The sequence below is a fragment of the Musa acuminata genome, chromosome BXJ3-6 (genome assembly GCF_036884655.1).
Source record: "Musa acuminata AAA Group cultivar baxijiao chromosome BXJ3-6, Cavendish_Baxijiao_AAA, whole genome shotgun sequence".
Classification (NCBI taxonomy): Eukaryota; Viridiplantae; Streptophyta; class Magnoliopsida; order Zingiberales; family Musaceae; genus Musa; species Musa acuminata.
The window spans coordinates 26,969,125-26,993,453 of record NC_088354.1 but is presented as its reverse complement, the minus strand read 5'-3'; positions in this window follow the sequence as shown (position 1 = coordinate 26,993,453).

Below are 24,329 nucleotides of genomic sequence, written 5' to 3'. Positions count from 1 at the left end.
TATCCACTTTCGGATTCCTAATTCGTCGAGGTCACCAGCGTCCACTAATGACCTTCCTTCAATAGGCGAATACCAATCACCTTTTACAATGCTTTCTCCTTTTCACGGGTTTAGGAGATAACCCTTACAAGTCTCATACCTCTCTTGAATGATCTCAACACTTAGAAAGGGAGGAAGAGGACTCTAGCACATTTACAACACTTTAACACTCTAAAAATTCAAGATTATGCCAACACTTTCTCATGCCCTTTCATGCAGAAAAGTGTGGAGTATTTATAGACCCCAATGGCTTCAAAATTATAGCAAAAAATTATCACATCCTCGGATTTTGGGGTACTAGTGGTACCACCGCTATTATTGGGTGATACCACCGCCTTACACTTGACACTAGGCGGTACCACTGCCAAGTTTGGGTGGTACGATCACCTAATAGAGCTTGAAGACTAAGCTTTGGCGGTACCACCACTTGATAGGGGCAGTACCACCATTGGCAGCATTAACTACAGGCGGCACCACCGCCCAGACCACTTGGGAGACTGGGTCACCAGACGATGCCACCGTCGATCATGTTTACAGGTGCTGAATGGGCTGTTCAATCCAGCCCAATTTAGCCCTATTAAGAGCCTAGTTGGCCCCTAATTAAGTTAGTGAGATTATCTCTCAATCCTAACCTAATTTATGGTCAAAATATAATAAATAAGACATTTGACAAAGTATTCTTGTTTCAGTACGTCAATTATTCTTCTAACGAGCTTCCGGTGATCTTCCGGCAAACTTCCGATGATCTCTCGGCAATGTTCCAACGGACTCCTAGCAAGCTCCTGAACTTTATGATGATCTTCTTGGCGAGTTCTGATGAGCTTCTTTAGCAAGCTCTTGGACTTCTCGGTTAGTTCCAACAGAACTACCGATGAATGTCTGAACTTCCGATGAACTCTCGAACTCCCAACGAAGTCTCGATCTTGACTCTAGCACAATACCTGCTTTATGTCTTACTGCTATCATAGTTAATCCTGCACACTTTTCTCAACATATAGATTAGATCAAACAATTTACCAATTGATTTCATCATTAAAATATGAGATTCAACAATCTTAGGGGTGACATCACATGCGTAGCAAAAGAACAGAAAACAAGATCCCCAATTCCCAAAGATATGTTCGTCATCGTGCGAAGATTAGTGTGCAAAAATCTGTAAAACAAACAACCATGTGTGAGATAGATTATGTTACCTAAGGAGATCGTATATCCCTGAATCCCTACAGATCTCTAGGAGATGGTAAAGGAGGTCAAGTGCCCTCCTCTCTAGTTGTGATCCATACAGCAGGGCTACGACAAAGCTCCTCAAGACTCCAGGCCTGCTCTGAGGTAGAGAGGGGGAGGAGAATAGGAGAGGAAGCAAAAAGCTCTAGCTTATGAACTATTAAATCCCTCCTATTTATAGAGGTCCCTTATCAACTTAACCCTAATAGATCCTCCCCTATTGGGTATTGAATCTCTATCCAACTACCCAAGCCTCTTAGATTAGTGGATCTCTATCCAATAATCTCTCATGGGCTTTTATTCGATCTTATCCATAGGATCCAATAATTCAGGGGTTTATTGGATATCCAATAAGATAGGGGCTCCGACGGATATCTCATATCCGAACCTCTACTCATCGCAATGCCTAACTTATGTGTGTGACCATCTAGGCCCAATATCAAGCTGATCATGAGTGATACCTATCAGAACTCCTTTTGGCTCAATGAATTATTATCTCCATAATAATTCACTCGACTCGTCGACTATAGACGTATTAGGCCACTACGTCGCAGTCCCCAGATAATATAGGAGAATTCAATCCATTAGACCTGTTTGTCCTCAGTTACCGTATACTTATAGTCACTCATCCATCTAATATCATAGAGGTCGTATACTGGGTATAGTGCTGTCAAAGAGTGGAGCACTCATATAAGACATCTTTGGTGTCTCAAGTCTAAGGACCAGATACACCACTAGGACTACGAAATCATTTTTTGACAATAAGGTATCATCAACCATTCAGCATTCCATAATAATCTCAATCAATGAACTCATTCTCCAATGAGCACTTGTACTGTATCCCTAGTGTCCCCGCACGAGCAACTATGATACCTGCTACATCCTTCATATGAATGGGTATATAGCACACTAGTCTGTCCGGTTATTTTAATGTCCTTCTCGAGTAACCTATGACCGAGATTATTTAGGATTTGTGTTTAAAGGTGAATTGGTCTCATTATAATGATCTCATCATGATCCGATTCCTAGTGCATTCCAAAGACATCACAAAATATATATGCATATATACGACAAGCAATATAAAGTGATAAATATCAAAATATAATAAGCAAAAATACTGTGTGTCAAGTCACACGTGCCATCACTCACGTGATTGGCTTGTAGGGCATATATTACTAGTAGAGGGAAGCCCTTCGATAAAGTCCATTAATATATCAGTTCATATTGAGTTTGGGATGGTTAAAGGTTGCAGCTTTCTAGGACTTGCTATTTGTTAGGATCAAAAGCACTAAGAGGAGGGGGGGTGAATTAGTGCAGCGGAAAACTTTCAACGATTAAAAAGGTGTTCGTACGATAAAAGCGATTTCGGTAGAAAAGTCAATTCGTAAATCTCTTTAACTTGTAATCAAGCGAGATGTAGTTAAAGGAAATCTATGAAGGCAGTTTGTAGTTATGATGAAATTTAAAATGTAAGCACAAACTGAAATATGATGTTCGTACGATAAAACGGATTTACGTCTAAATACCGATTCGGAAAATACTAAACTTTAAAACACGATCGTACATGTGCAGAAGGTAGTAAGCTATTGAGGAGGTTTGCAGTAAGGATAAGATGCTCAAAGTAAATGCAAACCGAGATTTAGAGTGGTTCGGTCAATCTTGACCTATATCCACTTTTGGCTTCCTCCACCTACGAGGTCACCGACGTCTACTAGAGGCCTTCCTTCAATAGGCGAAGGCCAACCACCCTTTTACAGTTTCACTCCTTTTGACAGGCTTAGGAGACAACCCTTACAAAATTTTCTCTCCTCTCTTTGAAGATCAGAACTTGGAAGAAAAGAGGGAGAAGAACTTTTGGCCTTTACAATAATTTTGAGCTCTAAAAATCACAGAATAAGATCAGGATTTCGGTGTGTTTTTTGTGCTCTTTCAGTGCTGAAAGGGTGGGGTATTTATAGGCCCCAATCCAGTTTGAATTTCGAGCTCAAAACTGTCAATTCCCAGAATTCTGGGATCTGGCGGTTGCACCTCCTGACTGAGGCGGTTGCACCGCCTGGCAGAGCTCGAAGACTGAGCCTCTAGGCGGTGCCACCTCCTGTCAGGGGCGGTTGCACCCCCTGCCAGAGCTCGAAGACCGAGATCAGGCGGTGCCACCGCTTGACTGAGGCGGTTGCACCTCCTGCCAGAGCTCGAAGACCAAGCTCAGGCGGTGCCACCTCCTGGTTAGGGCGGTTCAACCGCCTGGTAGAAATCAGGGTCCGAATGGGTTGATCCATTCATCCCAATTTGGGTTTTTCAGGGGCCCAATTGCCCCAAAATTAAGTTAATGGGATCACCTCCCATTTCCAACTTAATCATTGTGCTAACTACGATATTTCCTAAGACATTTACTGCAACTTGCTCCGGTGCGTCAATCGCTTCTTCCGGCGAGCTTCCGGCGAACTTCCGTCGATCATCCGATAAACCCTCGGTAATGCTCCTGCGGACTTCCGGCAAACTCCTGGACTTGCGACGATCCACTTGGCGAGTTCCGACGAGCTTCTTTGGCAAGCTCATGGACTTCTTGGATTTGTTCCCGCAGAACCTCCGACGATTGTCCGAACTTCCGTCGAACTCTCGAACTCCCAACGTGATCATTGTCTTGATTCCGGCGCAACTCCTGCTGCATATCTTACTTTCATCATAGTTAATCCTGCACACTTATCTCAACATATAGATTAGATAACAAATGACAATTGACTTCATCATCAAAATCTGAGATTCAACACTATTGTCTCGCCTTTATATCTCTAACATACGTCACATTGTGCCACAAATTTAGCAATAATATTTTTCATCCCTATCCAATAAAAATTTTGCTTAATTCTCTTATAGTTCTATGGAGCCTAGAGTGCTCGGTCGAAGGTGTAGAATGTATCTCTTGAAGGATGGTCTTTATGCAAGTTGAATTTGGCATAAGCACAATGCATCCCCTATAGCGTAATTCTTTTGAGTCCCAATTGTAATGAGCCATGGAGCTTGGTGTTTCCTCCAATTTTTTTATGATCTTACTAGTCTCCAGATCTTCCTGCCATTCCCTCTTAATATCTTCAAGGAAGTCCTTGATCGAAAGTGAAACGGTCGAAAATTTAGCTTGCTTGGGTAGCCACGAAAGCGCATCTGCAACAACATTCTCTTCCCCCTTTTTGTAAGTTATATCATAATTATATCCAAGAAGCTTTGTTACCCATTTTTGTTGCTCGGGGGAAGATATCTTCTACTCTATGAAATATTTTAGGCTTTTATGGTCGGTCTTGATTTGAAAGTATCACCCGATCAAGTATAGTCTCCATTTAGCCATCGCATGCACAATTGTGAGCATCTCATTGTCATAAATAGTCATCCTGAGATGGGAAGAAGATAATGCCTTATTGGTATAAGTGAGGGGGTGGCCATCTTGCATTAGTATAGCACCAATTCCAACTTTGGAGGCATCAGCTTCAATAACAAAATTCTTGCCGAAGTTGGGTAGCGCTAGTACGAGCGTTGTCGTCATTACGACCTTAAGTTTACCAAAATTCGTAGTGGCCTTTGTGTGTTTGAAAGGTGGTTTTCGATATGTCTTCTTCTCACACTCGTATTTGATGATACCCGGATCGAATGTCCAGCTTTGTGAAGACTCATGCTCTCTTTAATTCATCAAGTAATTCATCTACTACTAGAATATGGTATTTGTCCTTGACAATTATATCATTGAGAGCTTGGTAATCAACATACATTTGTCATGTTCCGTCCTCCTTTCGTACGAGGAGCATAGGTGAAGAGTAGGGTCTGCAACTTGGCCGAATAACTCCTGTTTCAAGCATCTCTTTTATAATCCTTTCTATTTCATCCTTCTAGAGATATGGATACCGAAATGACCAAGTATTTGCTGGAGGTTTGCCCGGAAGAATCGGTATACAATGATCATGCCGACGGGTAGGAGGTAGATTGCGTGGTTCGTCAAATATATCTAAAAATTCAAAAAGCAAAAGAAGTAGGTTTGGATCTTCGAATTCTATTGGCTCTCCCTTAGTTTGTTGCTCAAGTTATACCAAAAAGCAGCTACATGCTTTGTGCAATACATTCTCCATTCGTTGTGTGTAAATCGTCGTTACGTCACCCCCATGTTTCGCGTGCAATATCATATGTTTCCCCTTATTGTAAAATTTTATAATTAGTTTCAGAAAGTTCTTGGAAACATCACCTAATATCGTCAGTCATTCGATGCTTAGCATGGCCTTATAATCATCAAGAGGGAGGAGGAAGAATTATGCAATTATCTCTTGGTTCTGTAGTAATAGTTTCACCCGTGGGCACCTATGATCACACTTCAAAATTCGACCATCGGTGACCTTAATGTCAAACTTACTACAATTCTTGATAGATAAGGCCATCCAGACACCAACCTTACTGTTCATAAAATTATTAGTACTCCCAGTGTCAATAAGAATGGTGATAGGTTGTTGCTTCAGAAGTCCTCCCACTTTCATCGTTTGCGGGTTCGCGTAACGGGCAAGGGCATGCATCATAATATCAACCGACTATTGTTCTTCATCTGTGACCTCTTCCTTATGTTCCTAGACCTCCTCCTCCATGTCTTCAAGAGGTTCAATCAGTAGGAGGTGGCCCCTTTTGCAGTGATGATCACGGTTCTACGGCTCGTCGTAATGCCAATAAAGATCCTTTGTTGTTCGGTCACATAGTTCTTCTCTTGTCAATTTTTTTGGTAGCAAAGGATGGCTAGGAGTAGGAGGTTTATATGCCATGGGCCTAGGAGAGGTTCTAATCCTCTGAGTATCTTGGTTGAGCTGTTCTTCTTGTATTCAGGTGAAAGAAATCACAGTTGTCATGATACGAGGTTGTCGCGCCTTAACCTCCACTTTTATCTCTGGCTTGAGTCCTTCGATGAATGTTCTTAATAATTGATGGTTAGTACAATCACAAGCAAGGTAGGATATCTTCTTAAACCTAGTTGGTACTCTTGAATCGTATAGTTTTGTCGAATCTTTGTGAGCTACCATTGATATTTTCATACTCCATAGGTCCGAAATGATTCAGCAGTGCGTTCTTAAATTGATTCTACGTCAGAGCCCCATGATTGTATTCCAGCTAATTGGACCATTGAATAGCATCTCCTTCAATGTAGATGACAGCAATTTCCACCATAGCATCATCCGATGTTCGGTAGTAGTGAAAGTAATGTTCGGTGCACGAAATTCACCCCACCGGGTCTCCTTCGTCCTATCGCGGGAATTCCACACTCATGCGTGGCTGAAGCATGTCTTAGGGCTATCCCTCTTTCTCTAGAGGTCTCTTTGGATTCTCTCCTCGATGAAATTTGGTTGGACTCGGCGGTTGTCCAATTCTGAATTCTGCAAACATAGCACGTAATTTGTCCTCCGAGCGCGATTCAAGTCACGATTCAATTCAAGATTCCAATGCTTCAAATTTGGCATCAATTGGATCTTGAAAAGGCATAGCATATGCCTATAGATCAGAGATGTCTTTGTGTTTATTTTATTGATAGGTTAATGGCATAGGGTGGTGGAAGGTTCGAAAATATTAAGGATCACGGAAAGGTACTACAGTAGATTTTTACATCTAAAGTGTAGTAGTTTGGACGTAAAAGGTCAGTAGTTTATATTAAAAAAAATTTAACAAAACCAAAGAGAAATCAAATTTTAGGAAGTGTCAAAGCTGTCATAAAAATTTCATAGAGATTTAGATAGAAAAAATATGGTAGCAAGATCAAACAAACTGTGCTATGCGGTTGGAATTCTGCAGTGCATCTTTCGTCGTAGAGATAAAAACTTTATGATAAAAAGTTTATGCAGTAATATAGGAAAAAAATTTATTTTTTAATTTTTGAATAAGGATAACTAAATTACAGCAGTAGTAAGAAAACCAGAACCTGTTGCAATTCATGGGGAGATAAAAAGGATGATCCACGGTGGTGGAGATGACGGTGAAATTCGACGACGATCTTTTAAGCAATTATGGGAATTGCTTTGGGTGGCTGATGGATGGTTGTAGAAGGGCAGCGAGAAGCCAAGAATGCTACTTTGATACCAAGTGTTAGAATCCTAGTGGATTCTATGCTTGGGGTTGATCTCTTTAGGGGATCGGCCTCCTTGGAACTTTATAAGGTTTCCTTCCTCCAGGTTACTGCCCAAAGGCTGCTGAAAAGATTCATCTATTTCTTATCAAAAGAGGAAGAATACATGACTATTTATGGGGCTTCTAAACCCCAACTCCTAATAGGACTCCTACTCAATTAGGACTCCTACTTAAGACTCCTATTTTTAATCAACACCTAATGTTTCTCAAATAAGCAACCTCTAAACTAATCCTATCCTTAGCCGGCCTCTTCAACTCTTTAATAGTAGTCGGCTAGGTAGGTTTTACATGAATGCCCTTTTCAATTAGGACTCTCCTCCTAGCTAGAGTCCTAACACAATCTAGAGGGTCACTCTATCACTTGTCCTCCTATGTTCAATGGAATGAACTATACATATTGAAAAACATGAATAAGAGTTTTCTTAGTTTTTATGAATTTAGATTTATAGAATATTATCGAATATAGTTTTCAAACATCCTCTAAACCTATAAATGAATGGAATGAGTTTTAGAAAAAATCATTTTCTTTAAATGCGAAAACTATGAATACTTTATTTTACGCTTTAGACAAAAATGAGTTTAATCGTGTTTCTATATGCAAAACTACATATAATATTTTGTGCACACTTGAAATCACTTATGAATGCACAAGCAGAGTAAAAGAATCTAAGATAAATCTTTTGATGTATAGTTTTGAATTGTTTTGAATGAAACCAAGCGAAACTATTGGAGACATATACACCTATTTTATGGATGTCATCAATAGTTTAAAAGCACTTGGTTAAAGTTTTTCTAATCTTAAACTTGTTAATAAAATTGTATGATCCCTTCCTAAAAATTAAGATCTAAAAGCAACTGCTATTCAGGAAGCAAAAGACTTGAGTTATTTTCCTCTTGAAGAACTCATAGGGTTATTAATGACCTATGAAATGAATTATATGACATATGACAAATATGAGAACAACCTTTCAAAAATAGGAATGATTTAACACTTAAAACAAAAGAGGATCACTCAAGTGAAACCTCAAGTGGTGATGATGATTTTAAACTTTTAACAAGAAAATTTTAAAAATTCATAAGAAGAAACAAAAAAAATCTTGTAAATCAAGATACTAAGAATAAAAATGAACTGAAAAAGAACACAATCATCTGCTACGAATGCAAAAAGCCGAGACACTTCAAAAGTAAATGTTTTCAACTGAAGAAAAAGAAGCTACCAAAGAAGAAGAAAGCACTTAAAGTGACTTGGGATGAATCGAGCTCATCTGAAGATGAGAAGCAAACCAATAAAGGCGAGGTGACAAATTACGCATTGATGGCTCTCAATGATGAGGTATGTGACTCAACCAAAACCCATTTACCTTACGATGAATTACTTAATGCTTTTCATGATTTGTTTGATGAATGTAAATTAGTTGGTAAAAAAATAAATTATAAAAAATGGATCATACATCTCTTTCTAATGAATTTACAAATTTTAAAAATGAGTGTGATAAATGCTTGTTAAACATGTGCATTAAGTGTGAAGAATATGATTCACTTAAGAAAGAAAATATAGTATTACAACAAACTTAAGAAAATTTTAAAATTAAAAACAAATCTTTAAACATGATTTTTGCTAACAAAGATCATGTACATAGAAAAGTATGAATCAATTTTGTGAGTAGCAATACTCAACAAAAATCTACTTTATTTGTTAAAAGACCCACATTATATGTTTCCATTGAAAATAAATATAATTTTTGTGGTAGATGTGGACATTATGCTTATAAATGTTCGTTTAAAAAATATAGCTCACATAAATTAGTTTGGGTTCCTCAAGGAATCATAAATGACTTAATGCAAATAAACAAGATAAGTAGATCTAACTATAATGGAACCAAAGTCAAATGAGTATCGATAACAAACCCACCTTTATTGTAGAAATGACTATAATCAAAAGCTAGGAGCAAAAGATAAAATCTTGATAGTGGATGCTTTACTATTTAATGTGTTATATTCTTTTGATTTTGATGATTTTTGCTTCATATAACTGAAGATCTAAAACACTTCACAAGGCTCATTAGCCAAAAAAAATAATAAAAAAAGGAAAGATTATTAGAATTAGAATTATTAGTAACAAATCTTTTGATTGAAGATGCTTTATTGTTTAATGTGTTATATTCTTTTAATCTTCTTGATTTTTGTGATGAAACTTGTTTTTTGATTTTAAACATTGATGTATAGATTTGGCATAAAAGAAAAGTGCATGCTTGTATGAAATTAATCACATAAATCGAAAAAAAAGGGAATGCATTTTTTCTTCAAAATGTCTCTATCAAGTTTTTAATAAGAGATTAATGAATCTATTTATGTTATTTTTTATGAATTTCTTGAATTTTGAAAGTGATTTTGATGATTTAAATTTAAATGAGTTTTATCCAAATCATGATCTTGATGACTAGAGATTTCTTATGCATGAATCAAGATATTTTACTATTTGATCTCCTATATTTCTTTTTGCTATTTACTAAAAAGGAGAATTATCCAAATGAATCATGATTTTTCTTTTGATTTCTTAGAATTATAAATTGAGATTTTTTTATGAATCATGATCACCTATTATTTGTTCTCATATGATTCTTCCTTTTTACTAAAGAGGAGACTTATCAAAATGAGTCATGATCTTTTGATATTCATAACTTGAGATTTGTTTATTTCATATGACTCCTTTGTGTTTATGATATCTATACCCCATCATCAAATTGATCACTCTTAGATATAAATTTATCTGTTATTAATATTTGTCATGATTTGAAAATTGATGTAAAGGAAAAAGAATTACAACATTGTATTATTCCCTTCTTTTAGATAATGACAAAGGGGGAGACGAAATTGCTACCTTGTATATTTCAAAGAAAGGCAAAACTTGCTGGCTTGATATTATGATGCATGCAATAATATTGTTTCGACTTGAATTCAAAGGTTATCACAATTTTTGAATTCAAGTTTGCTTTATTTCAATGTGGCATATTGATAAGGGGAGTTTAGATAAACTCTGTCATCAAATGGTTGTCATCATCAAAAAGAGGATGATTATTGAATCTCGTATTTTAATGATGAAATCAATTGATGAAGTTATGATCTAATACGCATTTGAGTGACATAGGACTAACTTCGATTGTGGAAAGACAATTCAATTGAAGCAAGAAGTGTTGGAAAATCTAAGGCGACATTGCATGCATAACGAAAAAATAAAAAATAAAACCCCAGAATTCCTACAGAAAAATAAGGTTTCATTGTTGTGTAAAGATTTGTACGTAAAAACCCGCAAAACAAAAAAACTACACATATAAGAAAGATGTGTTACATAAGGAGATCGTATATCCCTAAAAACCTATAGATCTGTGGGAGAAGATGCAGGAGGTCAACTATTCTCCTCTTTAGCAAGAATCAACATGGTAGGGGCTGCGAAGATGCTCCTCAAATCGCTACCCAAATCTCTTCCTCACGCATACCACATAATCAAGAAGGGGCTACCCCTTCTTGCTATCCACACACCCCAAAAAAGGGTTGTAGTATGAGAAGAAGACGGAGAGAGGAGAATAGGAGGAAACAGCTAAAAAAAACCTAATTCATGACCCTTTGGTTCCCTCCTTTGTAGAGGCCCCCTATCAAATTACCCTAATGGATCCTACTATATTGGGTACTGGATCTGCTATTTATAGGTATCCTACAAGCCAATCACATGAGTGATGGCACGTGTGACATGACATACGTTATTTTTTATTATTATATTTTAATATTTTATCACTTTATATTATTTATAACATATATATATATATATATATATATATATATATATATATATATATATATGTATATGTGCATATACATATATATATATATATATATATATATATATATATATATATATATATATATATATATGTATATGTACATATACATATGTATATATATATACATACATGTATGTATATATACATATATATATATACATACATGTATGTATATATATATGTATACATATATATATACATACATGTATATATATATATATATACATATATATATATATATATAATGATGTTCATGGATCTGTGCAAAGGGAATCAGATCGTGATGAGATCACGATAATGAGACCGATTCATCTTTAAACACAAACCCTAAATAATCCTGGTCATAGGTTACTTGAAAGGGATATCGAGATAATTGGACAGATTGGTGTGCTGTATACTCATCCATATGATGGAGGCAATTGGTCTTATAGCTACTCGTGTGGGGACACTAAAGATACAATGTAGGTGCTTATTGGAGAATGAGTTTACTAATTGATCTGCTCATGGAATAGTGGATGGTTGATGATGCTTTATTATCAGACAATGATTTCATAGTCCTAGTAGTGTATCTGGTCCTTAGACTTGAGACACTAAGAATATCCTATATGAGTACTATATTCTTTGATGTTAGACTTATTGGTTCGGAAGTTTCAAATCTAATGTAGTCAGTTATTGGGAGTGGCATCCAAACTTACGAGGGCAATTGAGTGTCGATAGAGGATCATCCGCTCTCGGTATCATGAGAGGAATATCCTATGTGTTTTTGCTCAAATAAATCCTTAGCCAAGGTCATTTGGATTGAGAGAGAAAGAGTTCTCTAGGAGAATCCGATTAGAACGAGACTCGAGGAGAAACCGTATGGACCTGATAGCACCATGCCCAATATATGGTCTATGGGATATTAGATGGATGAGGGACTATAGGTACATGGTAATTGAGGATAGATAGGTCCAAAGGATTGTATTCCCCTGTATCGTCTGGGGACTATGGCATAGTGGCATAGTACGTCCGTAGTCGATGAGTCGAGTGAATTATTATGGAGATAGTAATTCACTAAGACAGAAGGAGTTTTGACAGGTATGACTTACGGTCAGCTCGATATTGGGCCTAGAGGGTCACACATATATGATAGGTGTTACGACAAGTAGAAGTTCAAATATTTTATATCTGTTGGAGTTCATATCTTATTGGATATCCAATAAGCCCCTGAATTATTGGATCCCATGGATGAGATCTAATAAGAGCTAATAAGAGGTTATTAGGTCGAGACCTACTAATCTAAGAGGCTTAGGTAATTGGATAGAGATCCAGTACCGAATAGGGCAGGATCCATTATAGTTAACTGGGGGCCTCTATAAATAGGAGGGAACTAAAGGCCCATAGGATGGGGCTTCTATGTTGCAACCTCCTATTCTCCTCTCCCCTTAGCCTCCTTCAGATAGCAGGCCTGGAGATTTGAGGAGTGTCGTTATAGCCCTGTTGTGTGGATCACCGCTAGAGAGGAGAATGTTTGACCTCCTTCATCCACTCCTATAGATTTGTAGGGATTCAAGGATATACGATATCCCTAGGTAACACAACTATCTCACACGTGGTTTTCAATTTCATAGTTTTTTGTGCAGAAATTTTCGCACGACGATGAACACCTTTTAGGAATTTAGGATTTTTTTTCCTATTCTTCCATTGTATATGTGATGTTGCCCCTAGATTTCCCAACAGTGGTATCAGAGATAGGTTGTTCGTGCAAAAGATTGGTTTTGGACTACGTGTGTTGTGTTTTAGCAAAGTGTTTGATGTCAAATTCGCTGATGCAAAAGCGAGAAAGGGTAGCAATTATTGCTGCCCTTGGTGCCTTCGAAGATGGCAGCCTTACTATTATCTGTGTGTAGGTAGGTCGCCTGCAATGGTGACAACAAAGGTGGTGCCCCTAAGCAGGCCGCCTGCATGCAACAACTGTTGCTGCGCACAATTACAGCCATAAGCGGCTGGGCGCCTGCAGGTAGAGCCGCATGCGCATTGGCTCTTCGCTTGCAATGCAAGCGGCGGCACCCACGGGCGATGCCTATGGGCACAATGCCTGTAGTGGTGCTCGCCCATGGGTGACCGACTCGTAGGGGCAGCCACCGCTTGTAGCACTGACCTTAAAGGTGCCCGCCAGCCGGCATAATAGCCCACAGGGGCGCCCGATCGTAGGGACGATGCTGCTCGCAAGCAAGGGCGACGCCCCCCAACCCCCTACAATGGCCGGCGGCGGTAAGGTGGTGGTGGCAACAACAAAACATGGAGAAGGAAGGGGATTAGAAATTTCCTGGGCAAAAGATAGTTTTGCCCCTTAGAATTTCAAAAATTTTGAGTCTGTCCTTTCTATTGAATCTCAGATTTTGAAGATGAAATCAATTGGTAAATTGTTTGATGTAATCTATATATTGAGATAAGTGTTTAGGATTAACTACAATAACAGTAAGACATAAAGCAAATGTTGGGCCGGAGTCAAGATCGAGATTTCGTTGGGATTTCGAGAGTTAGTTGAAAGTATGGATATTTATCGAAAGTTCTGTTAGAACTGACCGAGAAGTCTAGGAGCTTGCCAAAGAAGCTCATCGGAACTCGCCAGGAAGATCATTGTAAAGTCCAGGAGCTTGCTAGGAGTCCGTTAGAACATTGCCGAGAGATCGTCGGAAGTTCACTGGAAGAACAATTGACATTCTAGACCAAGATTGCTTAGTTAATATCTTAAATTATTGTAGTTAGACCTTAAGTTGAGTTAGGATTGGGAGGTAATCCCACTAACTCAGTTAGGTGTCGATTGGGCCCTTAATAAGGCTGAATTAGGCCAGTTGAACAGCCCATTCAGCACCTAAAGTCACGGTCGGTGGTGGCACCGCTAGGGCCTGCGATGGCACTGCGTGGGACTTAGTCTCCCAAGTGGTATGGGCAATGGTACTACTAGCAGTTAATGCTGTCAAGCAGTGGTACCGCCTTGTCAGGCGATGGTACCGCCAAAGCTCGGTCTCCGAACTCCGTTAGGTGGTCGTACCACCCAAACTAAGCAATGGTACCACCCAGTGTCAGTCTACAGGCGATAGTATCGTCGAATAATGGTGGTGGTACCGCTACTATATTAAAATATGGGGATGTGACCCTTTTCGGCTCTAATTCGGAAGCCATTGGAGACTATAAATACCCCACCCTTTTCTACATGAAAGGGCATGAAAGTGTGAATAATATCTTGAAGTCTTGGAGTGTTAAAAATGCTGTAAAAGTGCTAAAAGTCCTCCTCCTCCTGTTCTAAATCTTGTAATCATTCAAGATAGGTGTGAGGCTTGTAAGGGTTATCTCCTAAACCCATGAAAAGGAGAAATCGCTGTAAAAAGATGGTTGGTCTTCGCCTTTTGAAGGATGACCATTAGGGGACATCGATGACCTCGATGGAGGAGGGATCGGAAGTGGATGTAGGTCATAATGACCAAACCACTATAAATTCTGGTGTGCTCATTTCCATTCTACTTTTCATTTCTACCATTACTTTCTAAGTTAATTGCTAGTTCATTTACTCTAAAGTCAAGCACTTTCTGAGATTGGTTTTCAACGAATGAATATTTTAAAAATCGATGATTTTTTCACTGCGCTAAATCACCCCCCCTCTCTTAGTGCTGCTGTTGATCCTAACAATTGGTATTAGAGCAAGGTCACTCTCGGTTTGGTTTGAAACCTAAAAGAGATGACATTTGCCAGCAAATAAGAGGATCATTCAATTACACGTCCACCCATGTTCAATGGGACAGATTACACCTATTGGAAGACTAGAATGAGGATTTTTCTAATTTTTATGAATTTTAAGTTATGGAACATTGTGGAAAATGACTTTCAAAAGTCTTATCTTCTAATGAACGATTGGAATGAGTTGGAGAAGAAGACTTTCACTTTAAATGCCAAAGCTATGAATGCTTTGTTTTGCGCTTTAGATAAAAACGAGTTCAATTGAGTGTCCATTTACGAAATGACTTTTGATATTTGGCACACACTCGAAATCACTCACGAAGGCACTAGTAGAGTAAAGGAGTCGAAGATAAATATTTTAGTTCATATCTATGAATTGTTTCAGATGAAGCCAAGTGAAACTATTGTTGACATGTACACTTTTTTATGGATGTCATTAATAGTTTAAATGCTCTTGGCAAATGTTTTTCGAACTTTGAACTTGTTAATAAAATCTTGAGATCCCTTCCAAAGAGTTGGGAGCCTAAAGTAATAGTCATTCAAGAGGGCAAGGATTTGAATAACTTCCCTCTCGAAGAACTTATTGGGTTACTAATGACATATGAGATGACTTGCAATGCTCATGAAGAGCTTGAGAACAACCTTCCAAAGAACAGGAAGGATATGGCACTAAGAACTCATGAAGATCACTTGAAAGAAAGTTGAAGCGATAAAGACTATGATGATAACTTAGCACTCTTGACAAGAAGGTTCAAAAAATTTATAAAAGAGAATAAATTTAAAAATGACACTAAAAATAAAATTGAATCTAAGAAAGAACAAGTTATATGATACGAATGCAAGAAGCTAGGACATTTCAAAAGCAAATGTCCCCAAGTAAAGAAGAAGCAACCAAAGAAGAAGAAGGCACTCAAAGCAATGTGGGATGACTCGAGCGATTCGGAAGGGGAAGAACAAAGCAACAAGGGGATCACTAACTATGCACTAAGCAGTTCATTAGATGTAAATTTATCTTTCGATGAGCTTTTAAGTGCTTTTCATGAATTATTTGATGAATATAAATTAGTTCATAAAAATTATAAATTATTAAAAAAGGAGCATGCTACTCTTGTTAATGATTTTGATAGATTAAAAATTGAATATGATGATAGTTTAGCTCCTTGCATAAAATGTGATGAATTGAAAATGCTTAAAAAGAAGAACTTGCTACTCAAAAAAACTTTAGAAAAATTTGAAGTTGGTAGCAAGTCCTTGAACATGATCCATGCTAATAAAGGTCACGTTCATAGAAGTGGCAGAATCAGATTTGTGAGTAGCTCTCACCAAAATCCAACCACCTTTGTTAAAGGTCCTACCTTACATGTACCACCCCGTACTAAATGCAACTTTTGTTGCAAACTTAGACATGTTGCATATAAATGTCCACTTAAGAGATATACTCCACACAAATTGATTTGGGTTCCTAAATGAACCATAAAGAACTCTATGCAAAATGATAAATTGAGTATATCGATTTTTGAGGTACCCAAGATCAAATGGTTACCTAAAAATCATCCTTTTGTGTAGAAATATTTACCATCACAAGCTAGGAGCAAGAGATAGTACCTTGATAGTAGATGCTCAAGGCACATGATCAGAGATCTATCTAAATTCTCTAAGCTCACTAGCCTAGACGAAGGGTATGTCACCTTCGGAGAATACAACAATGGTAAAATCATTAGCAAAGGAACCATAGGTAACAAATCTAACTTTTTGATTAGAGATGTGTTGTTGATTAATGGCTTAAAGCATAATCTTTTGAGCATTAGTCAATTATGTGATAAATGATACGTCATTAGATTTGAATCCTATTGGAAAATCTTGGGGGTGACATCACATGCACAGCGGAAGAACAAGAAAAATAAAATCCCCTATTCCCAAAGAGATGTTCGTCGTCGTGCAAAGATTGGTGCGCAAAATCCACGAAACTTAAAACTGCGTATAGAGTAGATTGTGTTATCTAGGGAGATCGTATATCTCTATTTCCTTGCAGATCTTTAGGAAAGGGTGAAGGAGGTCAAGCGTCCTCCTCTCTAGCGGTGATCCACACAACAGGGCTGCCAAGCCTGCTCTAAGGTGGAGAGGGGGAGGAGAATAGGAGAGGCAAGCAAAGGCTCTAGCCTATGAGGCTCTGAATCCCTCCTATTTATAGAGGCCCCCTGTCAAACCCTAATGGATCCTCCCCTAGCAGGTATTGGATCTGCATCCAATTACCCAAGCCTTTTAAATTAGTGGATCTCTAATTTCTCATGGGCTCTTATTGGATCTCATACATAGGATCCAATAATTCAGGGGCTTATTGGATATCCAATAAGATAGGGGTTCCGACGAATATCTCATATTCGAACCTCTACTCATCGCAATGCCTACTATATATGTGTGACCCTCTAGGCCCAATATCAAGTTGGCCATGAGTCATACCTATCAAAACTCCTTCTGGCTCAGTGAATTATTATCTCCATAATAATTCACTCGACTCATCGACTACGGACGTACTAGGCCACTACGCCGTAGTCCCTAAATGATATAGGGGAATCTAATCCATTGGACCTGTCTGTCCTTAGTTATCATGTACCTATAGTCCCTCATCCATCTAATATCCCAAAGATCGTATATCGAGCATGGTGCTGTCAGACCCATACGGTTTCTACTCGAGTCTCGCTCTAATGGATTCTCTCGGAGAACTCTTTCTTTCTCAACCCGAATGACCCTGGCCAGGGATTTGTCTGAGCAAAAACACATGGGATATTCCTCTCATGACGCCGAGAGTGGATGATCCTTTATCGACACTCAATAGCCCTCGTATGGTCGACCGCCACTCCTAATGATCAATTGTACTAGATCTGGGACATCCAAACCTATATGTCTGGAATCAATGAGCAGAGCACTCATACAGGACATCTTTGGTGTCTGAAGTCTAAAGACCAAATACACCACTAAGACTATGGAATCGTTATCTGACAATAAGGCATCATCAACCATCCAGCATTCAAAAAGCGGATTAATCAGTGAACTCATTCTCCAATGAGCACCTGTACTGTATCCCTAGTGTCCCCACACGAGCTGCTATGAGACCAGCTACATCCATCATATGGATGGGTATACAGCACACCAGTCTGTCCGGTTATCATGATGTCCCTCTCGAGTAACTTATAACCGGGATTATTTAGGATCTGTGTTTAAAGGTGAATCGATCTCATTATTGTGATCTCATCACAATCCGATTCCCATTGCATTGATCTAAGGACATCACAATATATATATATGCATATATGCAATAATCAATATAAAGTGATAAATGTCAAAATATAATAAGCAAAAAGATTTCGTGTCAAGTCACACGTGCCATCACTCACGTGATTGGCTTATTGGGCACCTATAACTAACAAATCCAATGCTTGCATTATTGAACAACTACATAAAAACACCTCTATGATTACCTTAAAATAAAATAATTTGTACATTATTGACATTGATGATCTTTGTAATGAAATGTGTTTTTCGGTTTTGAATGACGATGCTTGGCTTTGGCATAGGAGATTAGGTCATGCTAGCATGAAACTAATCTCTCAAATCTCATCCAAAGGACTTGTAAGAGGAATTCCTAATAATAAGTTTATTAAAGATAATGTGTGTGATGCATGTAAAGTAGGAAAACAAATTAAAGGTAATTTCAAACCAAAGAATCAAATAAGCACCTCTAGACCATTGTAATTAATCCATATGGATTTGTTTGGACCAATTGATATATCAAGCCTAGGAGGTAGCAAATACACCTTTATCATTATGGATGATTTGTTTTAGGCATTTTTCTAAGTTTTGTAAACTTGTTCAAAACGAAAAAGGCTTTATGATTTCATCAATTCGGAGTGATCAAGGTGGCGAATTTCAAAATCATGATTTCTAATTTTTTTTATGAATCTAATGGATATAACCATAATTTCTCTACTCCAAGAAATCCTCAACAAAATAGAGTAGCAGAAAGAAAAAATAGAAATTTATAAGAAATGATAAGAATCATGTTAAATGAACATAGCCTACCCAAATATTTTTGGGCCGAAGCCGTCAATATGACATGCTATGTCATGAATAGGATTCTAGTAAGACCATTACTTTCCAAAACTCTTTATGAATTGTGGAATGACTAAAAACCCAATGTTTCGTTCTTTAAAGTTTTTGGTTGTAAATGTTTTATCTTGAATGAAAAAGATGCCTTAGGAAAGTTTGATAAAAACTCTAATGAAGGTACTTTTCTAGGTTATTCTTTTATTTCAAAAGTATTTCGTGTCTTTAATAAAAGAACCTTAGTTATAGAAGAGTCTATTCATATTGTCTTTAATGAAGTTTCCAAATTTAAGAAAAATGAGTTTAATGATGATCTTAATTTTGATGCTTTGAATTTAAATGAACCTTCTCCTGCAACTAGCAACTTGGATACATCTTCTTCCGAAACATCCTTACCCAAGAAATGGAAGTATGTAGATGCTCATCCTAAGGAGCTAATCATACGAGACACTTCAAAAGGGATTCAAACTTGTTCTTCTCTTAAAAAGTTTTGTGCCAACACCACTTTTCTTTCTCAAAATAAACCTAAATGCATTGATGAGGCTTTGAAAGATGATTCATAGGTTATCACAATGCAAGAAGAGTTGAAATAATTTGAGAGAAATAAGGTGTAGAAACTTGTTACGAGGCCAAATGACCATTTAGTTATTGGTACTAAATGGATCTTTGGAAACAAGCAAGATAAATTTGGTATCGTGGTTAGAAACAAGGCTTAATTAATGGCCAAGGGTTTCAACTAAGAAGAATGTATCGATTATGAAGAAACCTTTACTCTTGTGGTACGATTAGAAGCCATAAGGATGCTCCTTACCTATGCTAGTAGTAATAATTTTAATTTATTTCAAATGGATGTTAAAAGTACTTTTCTTAATGATTTTATTTTCGAAGAAGTTTATGTTGAACATCCTCCCGGATTTGAGAATGATAATTTTTTGAATCATGTGTTTATATTGACTAAAGCTCTTTATAGATTAAAATAAGCCCCAAGGGCTTAGTACGAGAGACTTAGCTCCATTCTTATCCAAAATAATTTCTCTAAAGGCAAGGTCGGTACTACATTGTTTATTACAAATTTTAAAAATAATTTTCTTCTTATTCAAATTTATATTGATGATATTATTTTTGGTTCTACAAATGAATCCTTATGCGAATCGTTTGCCAAGAATATGAGCTAAGAGTTTGAAATGAGTTTAATGGGTGAACTAACTTTCTTTTTAGGCTTACAAATCAAACAACTTAGTGATGGTATTTTTCTTAGTCAAATAAAATATGTATTAGACTTGATAAAATAGTTTAATATGGATAGTTCAAAGGCTATTAATACTCCTATGAGTACCTCCACTAAGTTAGACATTGACGAAAGTGGAGAAAGCTCTGATCAAAAAGCTTATAGGGGTATGATAGGTAGTTTACTATACCTCACTGTAACTAGACCGGACATTATGTTTAGTATAGGACTTTGTATTAGGTTTCAATCTGATCATAAGCTCTTATCTTAAAGCAGTTAAAAGAATTCTTAGATATATTAAAAGAACCACTAATATAGGATTATGGTATCCAAAATTCGAAAACTTTGAATTAATTGCTTATGCTGATGCGGATTTTGTTGGATGTAGAATAGATAGAAAAAGCACATCTGAAATATGTCAATTCTTAGGTCATGTACTTGTCTCTTGGTCTTCCAAGAAATAAAACTCGGTTGCACTATCTACGACCGAAGTCGAATACATAGCGGCTAGTGCATATTGTGCACAAGTTGTATGGATGAAAAATACATTAGAAGATTTTAAGATTCACCTTAAGAATATTTTCATAAAATGTGATAACACGAGTGCAATATATTTTTTAAAAAAATCCTATTCAATACTCTAAAACTAAACATATTGACATTATGCATCATTTTATAAGAGATTATATTAATAATCATGACATATCTTTAGAATTTATTGATACGAAACATCAATTAGCCGATATCTTTACAAAACCTTTAAATTAAGAATAATTTGATTTTATTAGAAGAGAGTTAGGGATGTTAAATTGTTCAAATGCATGAATTTGATGTATATCTTTTCTAGACTTTCTTGATTTTTTTAAAAAGTTGTCATGAAATTATTTCATTTCGTAAATAAGGCTTTGATGAAATCTAATATCAAATTTATTTCATACAAACTTAATGATTTTTTATACACTTAGTCTCTTCACTCATGGAATTCATTGACAAATGAATCTCTCACGGATTTCACTCTTGTGAATTTTTAATAAGAAACATATTTGATTTATGAAGTTTTATTTGTAGATTTCTTCTTCATATGATGCTCCTTTCCCATGAATTCTTCCTTACACTTCTCATGAAAGAAGAATTTTTATGAATTTTTGGTATATGATAATCACTTGCAAAATTGGGGATTTAATTCCGTATGGATATTTTGATCCTTTTCATGAATCCTTTCTCTTTGTTAAAAATTGAAGTATGATTTAATGAAGCTCATTTATTATTTTGAATTTTACTAGGTTCAAATCCTTTCATGAATTTGGTTCTTGATGGATTCTTTCCTTACCCTTCTTTCTCTTCTTCTTATTCTTATGACAAAGGAAGAAAGAAACTTACACATCTAAAGAAGAACCAAAAAGCTCTTGAGTAAAAATGTTAGCTTATCCAAAAAAGTTATCATGCAAAGTTTTTTCTTACCTTCCCTTTATGGTTTGGATAAATTAGTATGAAACTTGCTTGAATTTTAGCCACACTTTCATTGTTGAATTGTTCTCCATTTTATTGATGACAAAGAGGGAGAAATATGGCAAATTGATGAAAAATTGGCATGATGAATGTTTGAAGCAAATGTATAAAATGTATCTTGTCGAACATGCTTGAATGTTTTACGAATGCTTGAAATATAATTGGAATCGTCAAATACATCGCAACACATTGCAAATACTTAAAACATATCAAAGTGTATTTCATATGCATTGTAGATACTTAAAATATTTCATGAATGCTTGATAATTGTCTATAATTATGATAAGGTATCATGAGCTTAACTTGCTATTTATAATTGATATCTTACCACAAAATGATGAATTGTTATCTTTTATAAAAAATTGTCATCTTACTAAATTTCATATTTGAAATTCATATCATATTTAAAAATGATTATTGTCTATCATCATTAGACTTGAAAATGAATGTCATGCCTTAACATCATTTTTATTGATAAATACATGGTATCATATTTTGAATTGGAAAATCATGATAAGTATCATGATGTGCATGTTGATAAGTTTAAATAAATATAACTTATCAGTTTGATGCTTGAATTCAAAGGCTTTGAATTCAAGAATGTATTTTCTCAAGTATGGCATATAGATAGGGGGAGTTAAGGTTAACTCCGTCATTAATTGATTGTCATCATTAATAAGGGGGAGATTGTTGAATCTCGGATTTTGATGATGAATTCAATTTGTTAATTGTTTGATCTAATCTATATATTGAGAAAAGTGTGCAGGATTAACTACAATAGCGGTAAGGCATAAAGCAGATGTTGGGTCGGAGTCAAGATCGAGATTTCGTTAGGAGTTCGAGAGTTAGTCAGAAGTATAGACGTTCGTTAGAAGTTCTGCCGGAGTTGACCGAGAAGTCTAGGAGCTTGCCAAAGTAGCTCATTAGAACTCACCAAGAAGATCATCGTAAAGTCCACGAGCTTGCTAGGAGTCCACTAAAACATTACCGAGAGATCGTTGGAAGTTCGCTGAAAGATCGCTGGAAGAACAATTGACATACCGGACCAAGATTACTTAGTTAATGTCTTAAATTATCATAGTTAGACCTTAAATTATGTTAAGAATGGGAGGTAATCCTACTAACTTAGTCAAGGGCCAATTGGACCCTTAAAAGGGCTGGATTAGGCTGGTTGAATAGCTCATTTAGCACTTGAAGTCACGACCGATAGTGGCACCATTTGGGACTCAGTCTCTTAGGTGGTTTGAGCAATAGTACCATCAACAATTAATGCTGTCAAGCGGTTGTACCTTCTAGTCAAGCGGTGGTACCACCAGAGCTCGGTCTCTGACCTATATCAAGCGGTCGTACCGCCCAGATTGAGCGGTGGTACCACCCGGTGTTAGTTTTGTAGGCGATAGTACCGCCCAATAATGGCGGTGGAACCACTACCTCGAAATCCGAGGATATGATATTTTTTAGCTCCAATTCTAAAGCCATTAGGCCTATAAATAGCCCACCCTTTTCTGCATGAAAGGGCATGAAAGTGTGAATAGTATCTTGGAGTCTTGGGGTGTTAAAAGTATTATAAAAGTACTAAGAGTCCTCCTCCTCCCGTTCTAAGTCTTGTGATCATTCAAGAGAGGTGTGAGGCTTATAAGGGTGATCTCCTCAACCTGTGAAAAGGAGAAAGTGTTGTAAAGAGGTGGTTGGTCTTCACCTATTGAAGGAAGACCATTAGTGGACATCGGTGACCTCGACGGAGGAGGGATCGGAAGTGGATGTAGGTCATAATGACTAAATCACTATAAATTCCGGTGTGCTCATTTCCATTCTGCTTTTCATTACTGCCATTACTTTCTAAGTTAATTGATCATTTACTCTAAAGTCAAGCACTTTCCAAGATTGGGATTTAACGAACAAATATTTTAAAAATCGATGATTTTTTCGCTATACTAATTCACCCCCCCCTAGTGTCACTCTTAATCCTAACACTTTTTATTCATATTCGAATTACCAAAATACCCTTTATAATTTAGGAAATTCCTTGTATATCCTAAATTTATGAAAATATTAGTTAATTAAAAGTTCAACTAATTATTATTATTATTATCTAGAAGTCTTACATGATGACGATGAATACATGTGATGTGCGATGTGGACAGATGATCATGGATCGTGTGATGTGTGTGTACATGTGATTATTATTATTATTGGGGCCTACGAGCCTCTAATTGATTTCTCATTTATTGTCGGGCATACGTGCCTATGACTAAGTTATAATTATACAAGAGTAATGGATGATCGTGACACATAAAGATGCATCGAGATGCCTACGGAACCGACGATGACGAGATAGATGATCATACGGTATGGAGATACACCACCGCACAAATAGATCGTGAAGTGAGTGATTAAGCCCACTGTCTCAGGCTTAATCACATTAGGGTGTGGTCCATGATCATCTAGTGTGATTACTTATGTGATGTGTGATTTCTTGTACACCTACTAGATATGTATATATATTTGAATGCGATGTAGATATATAT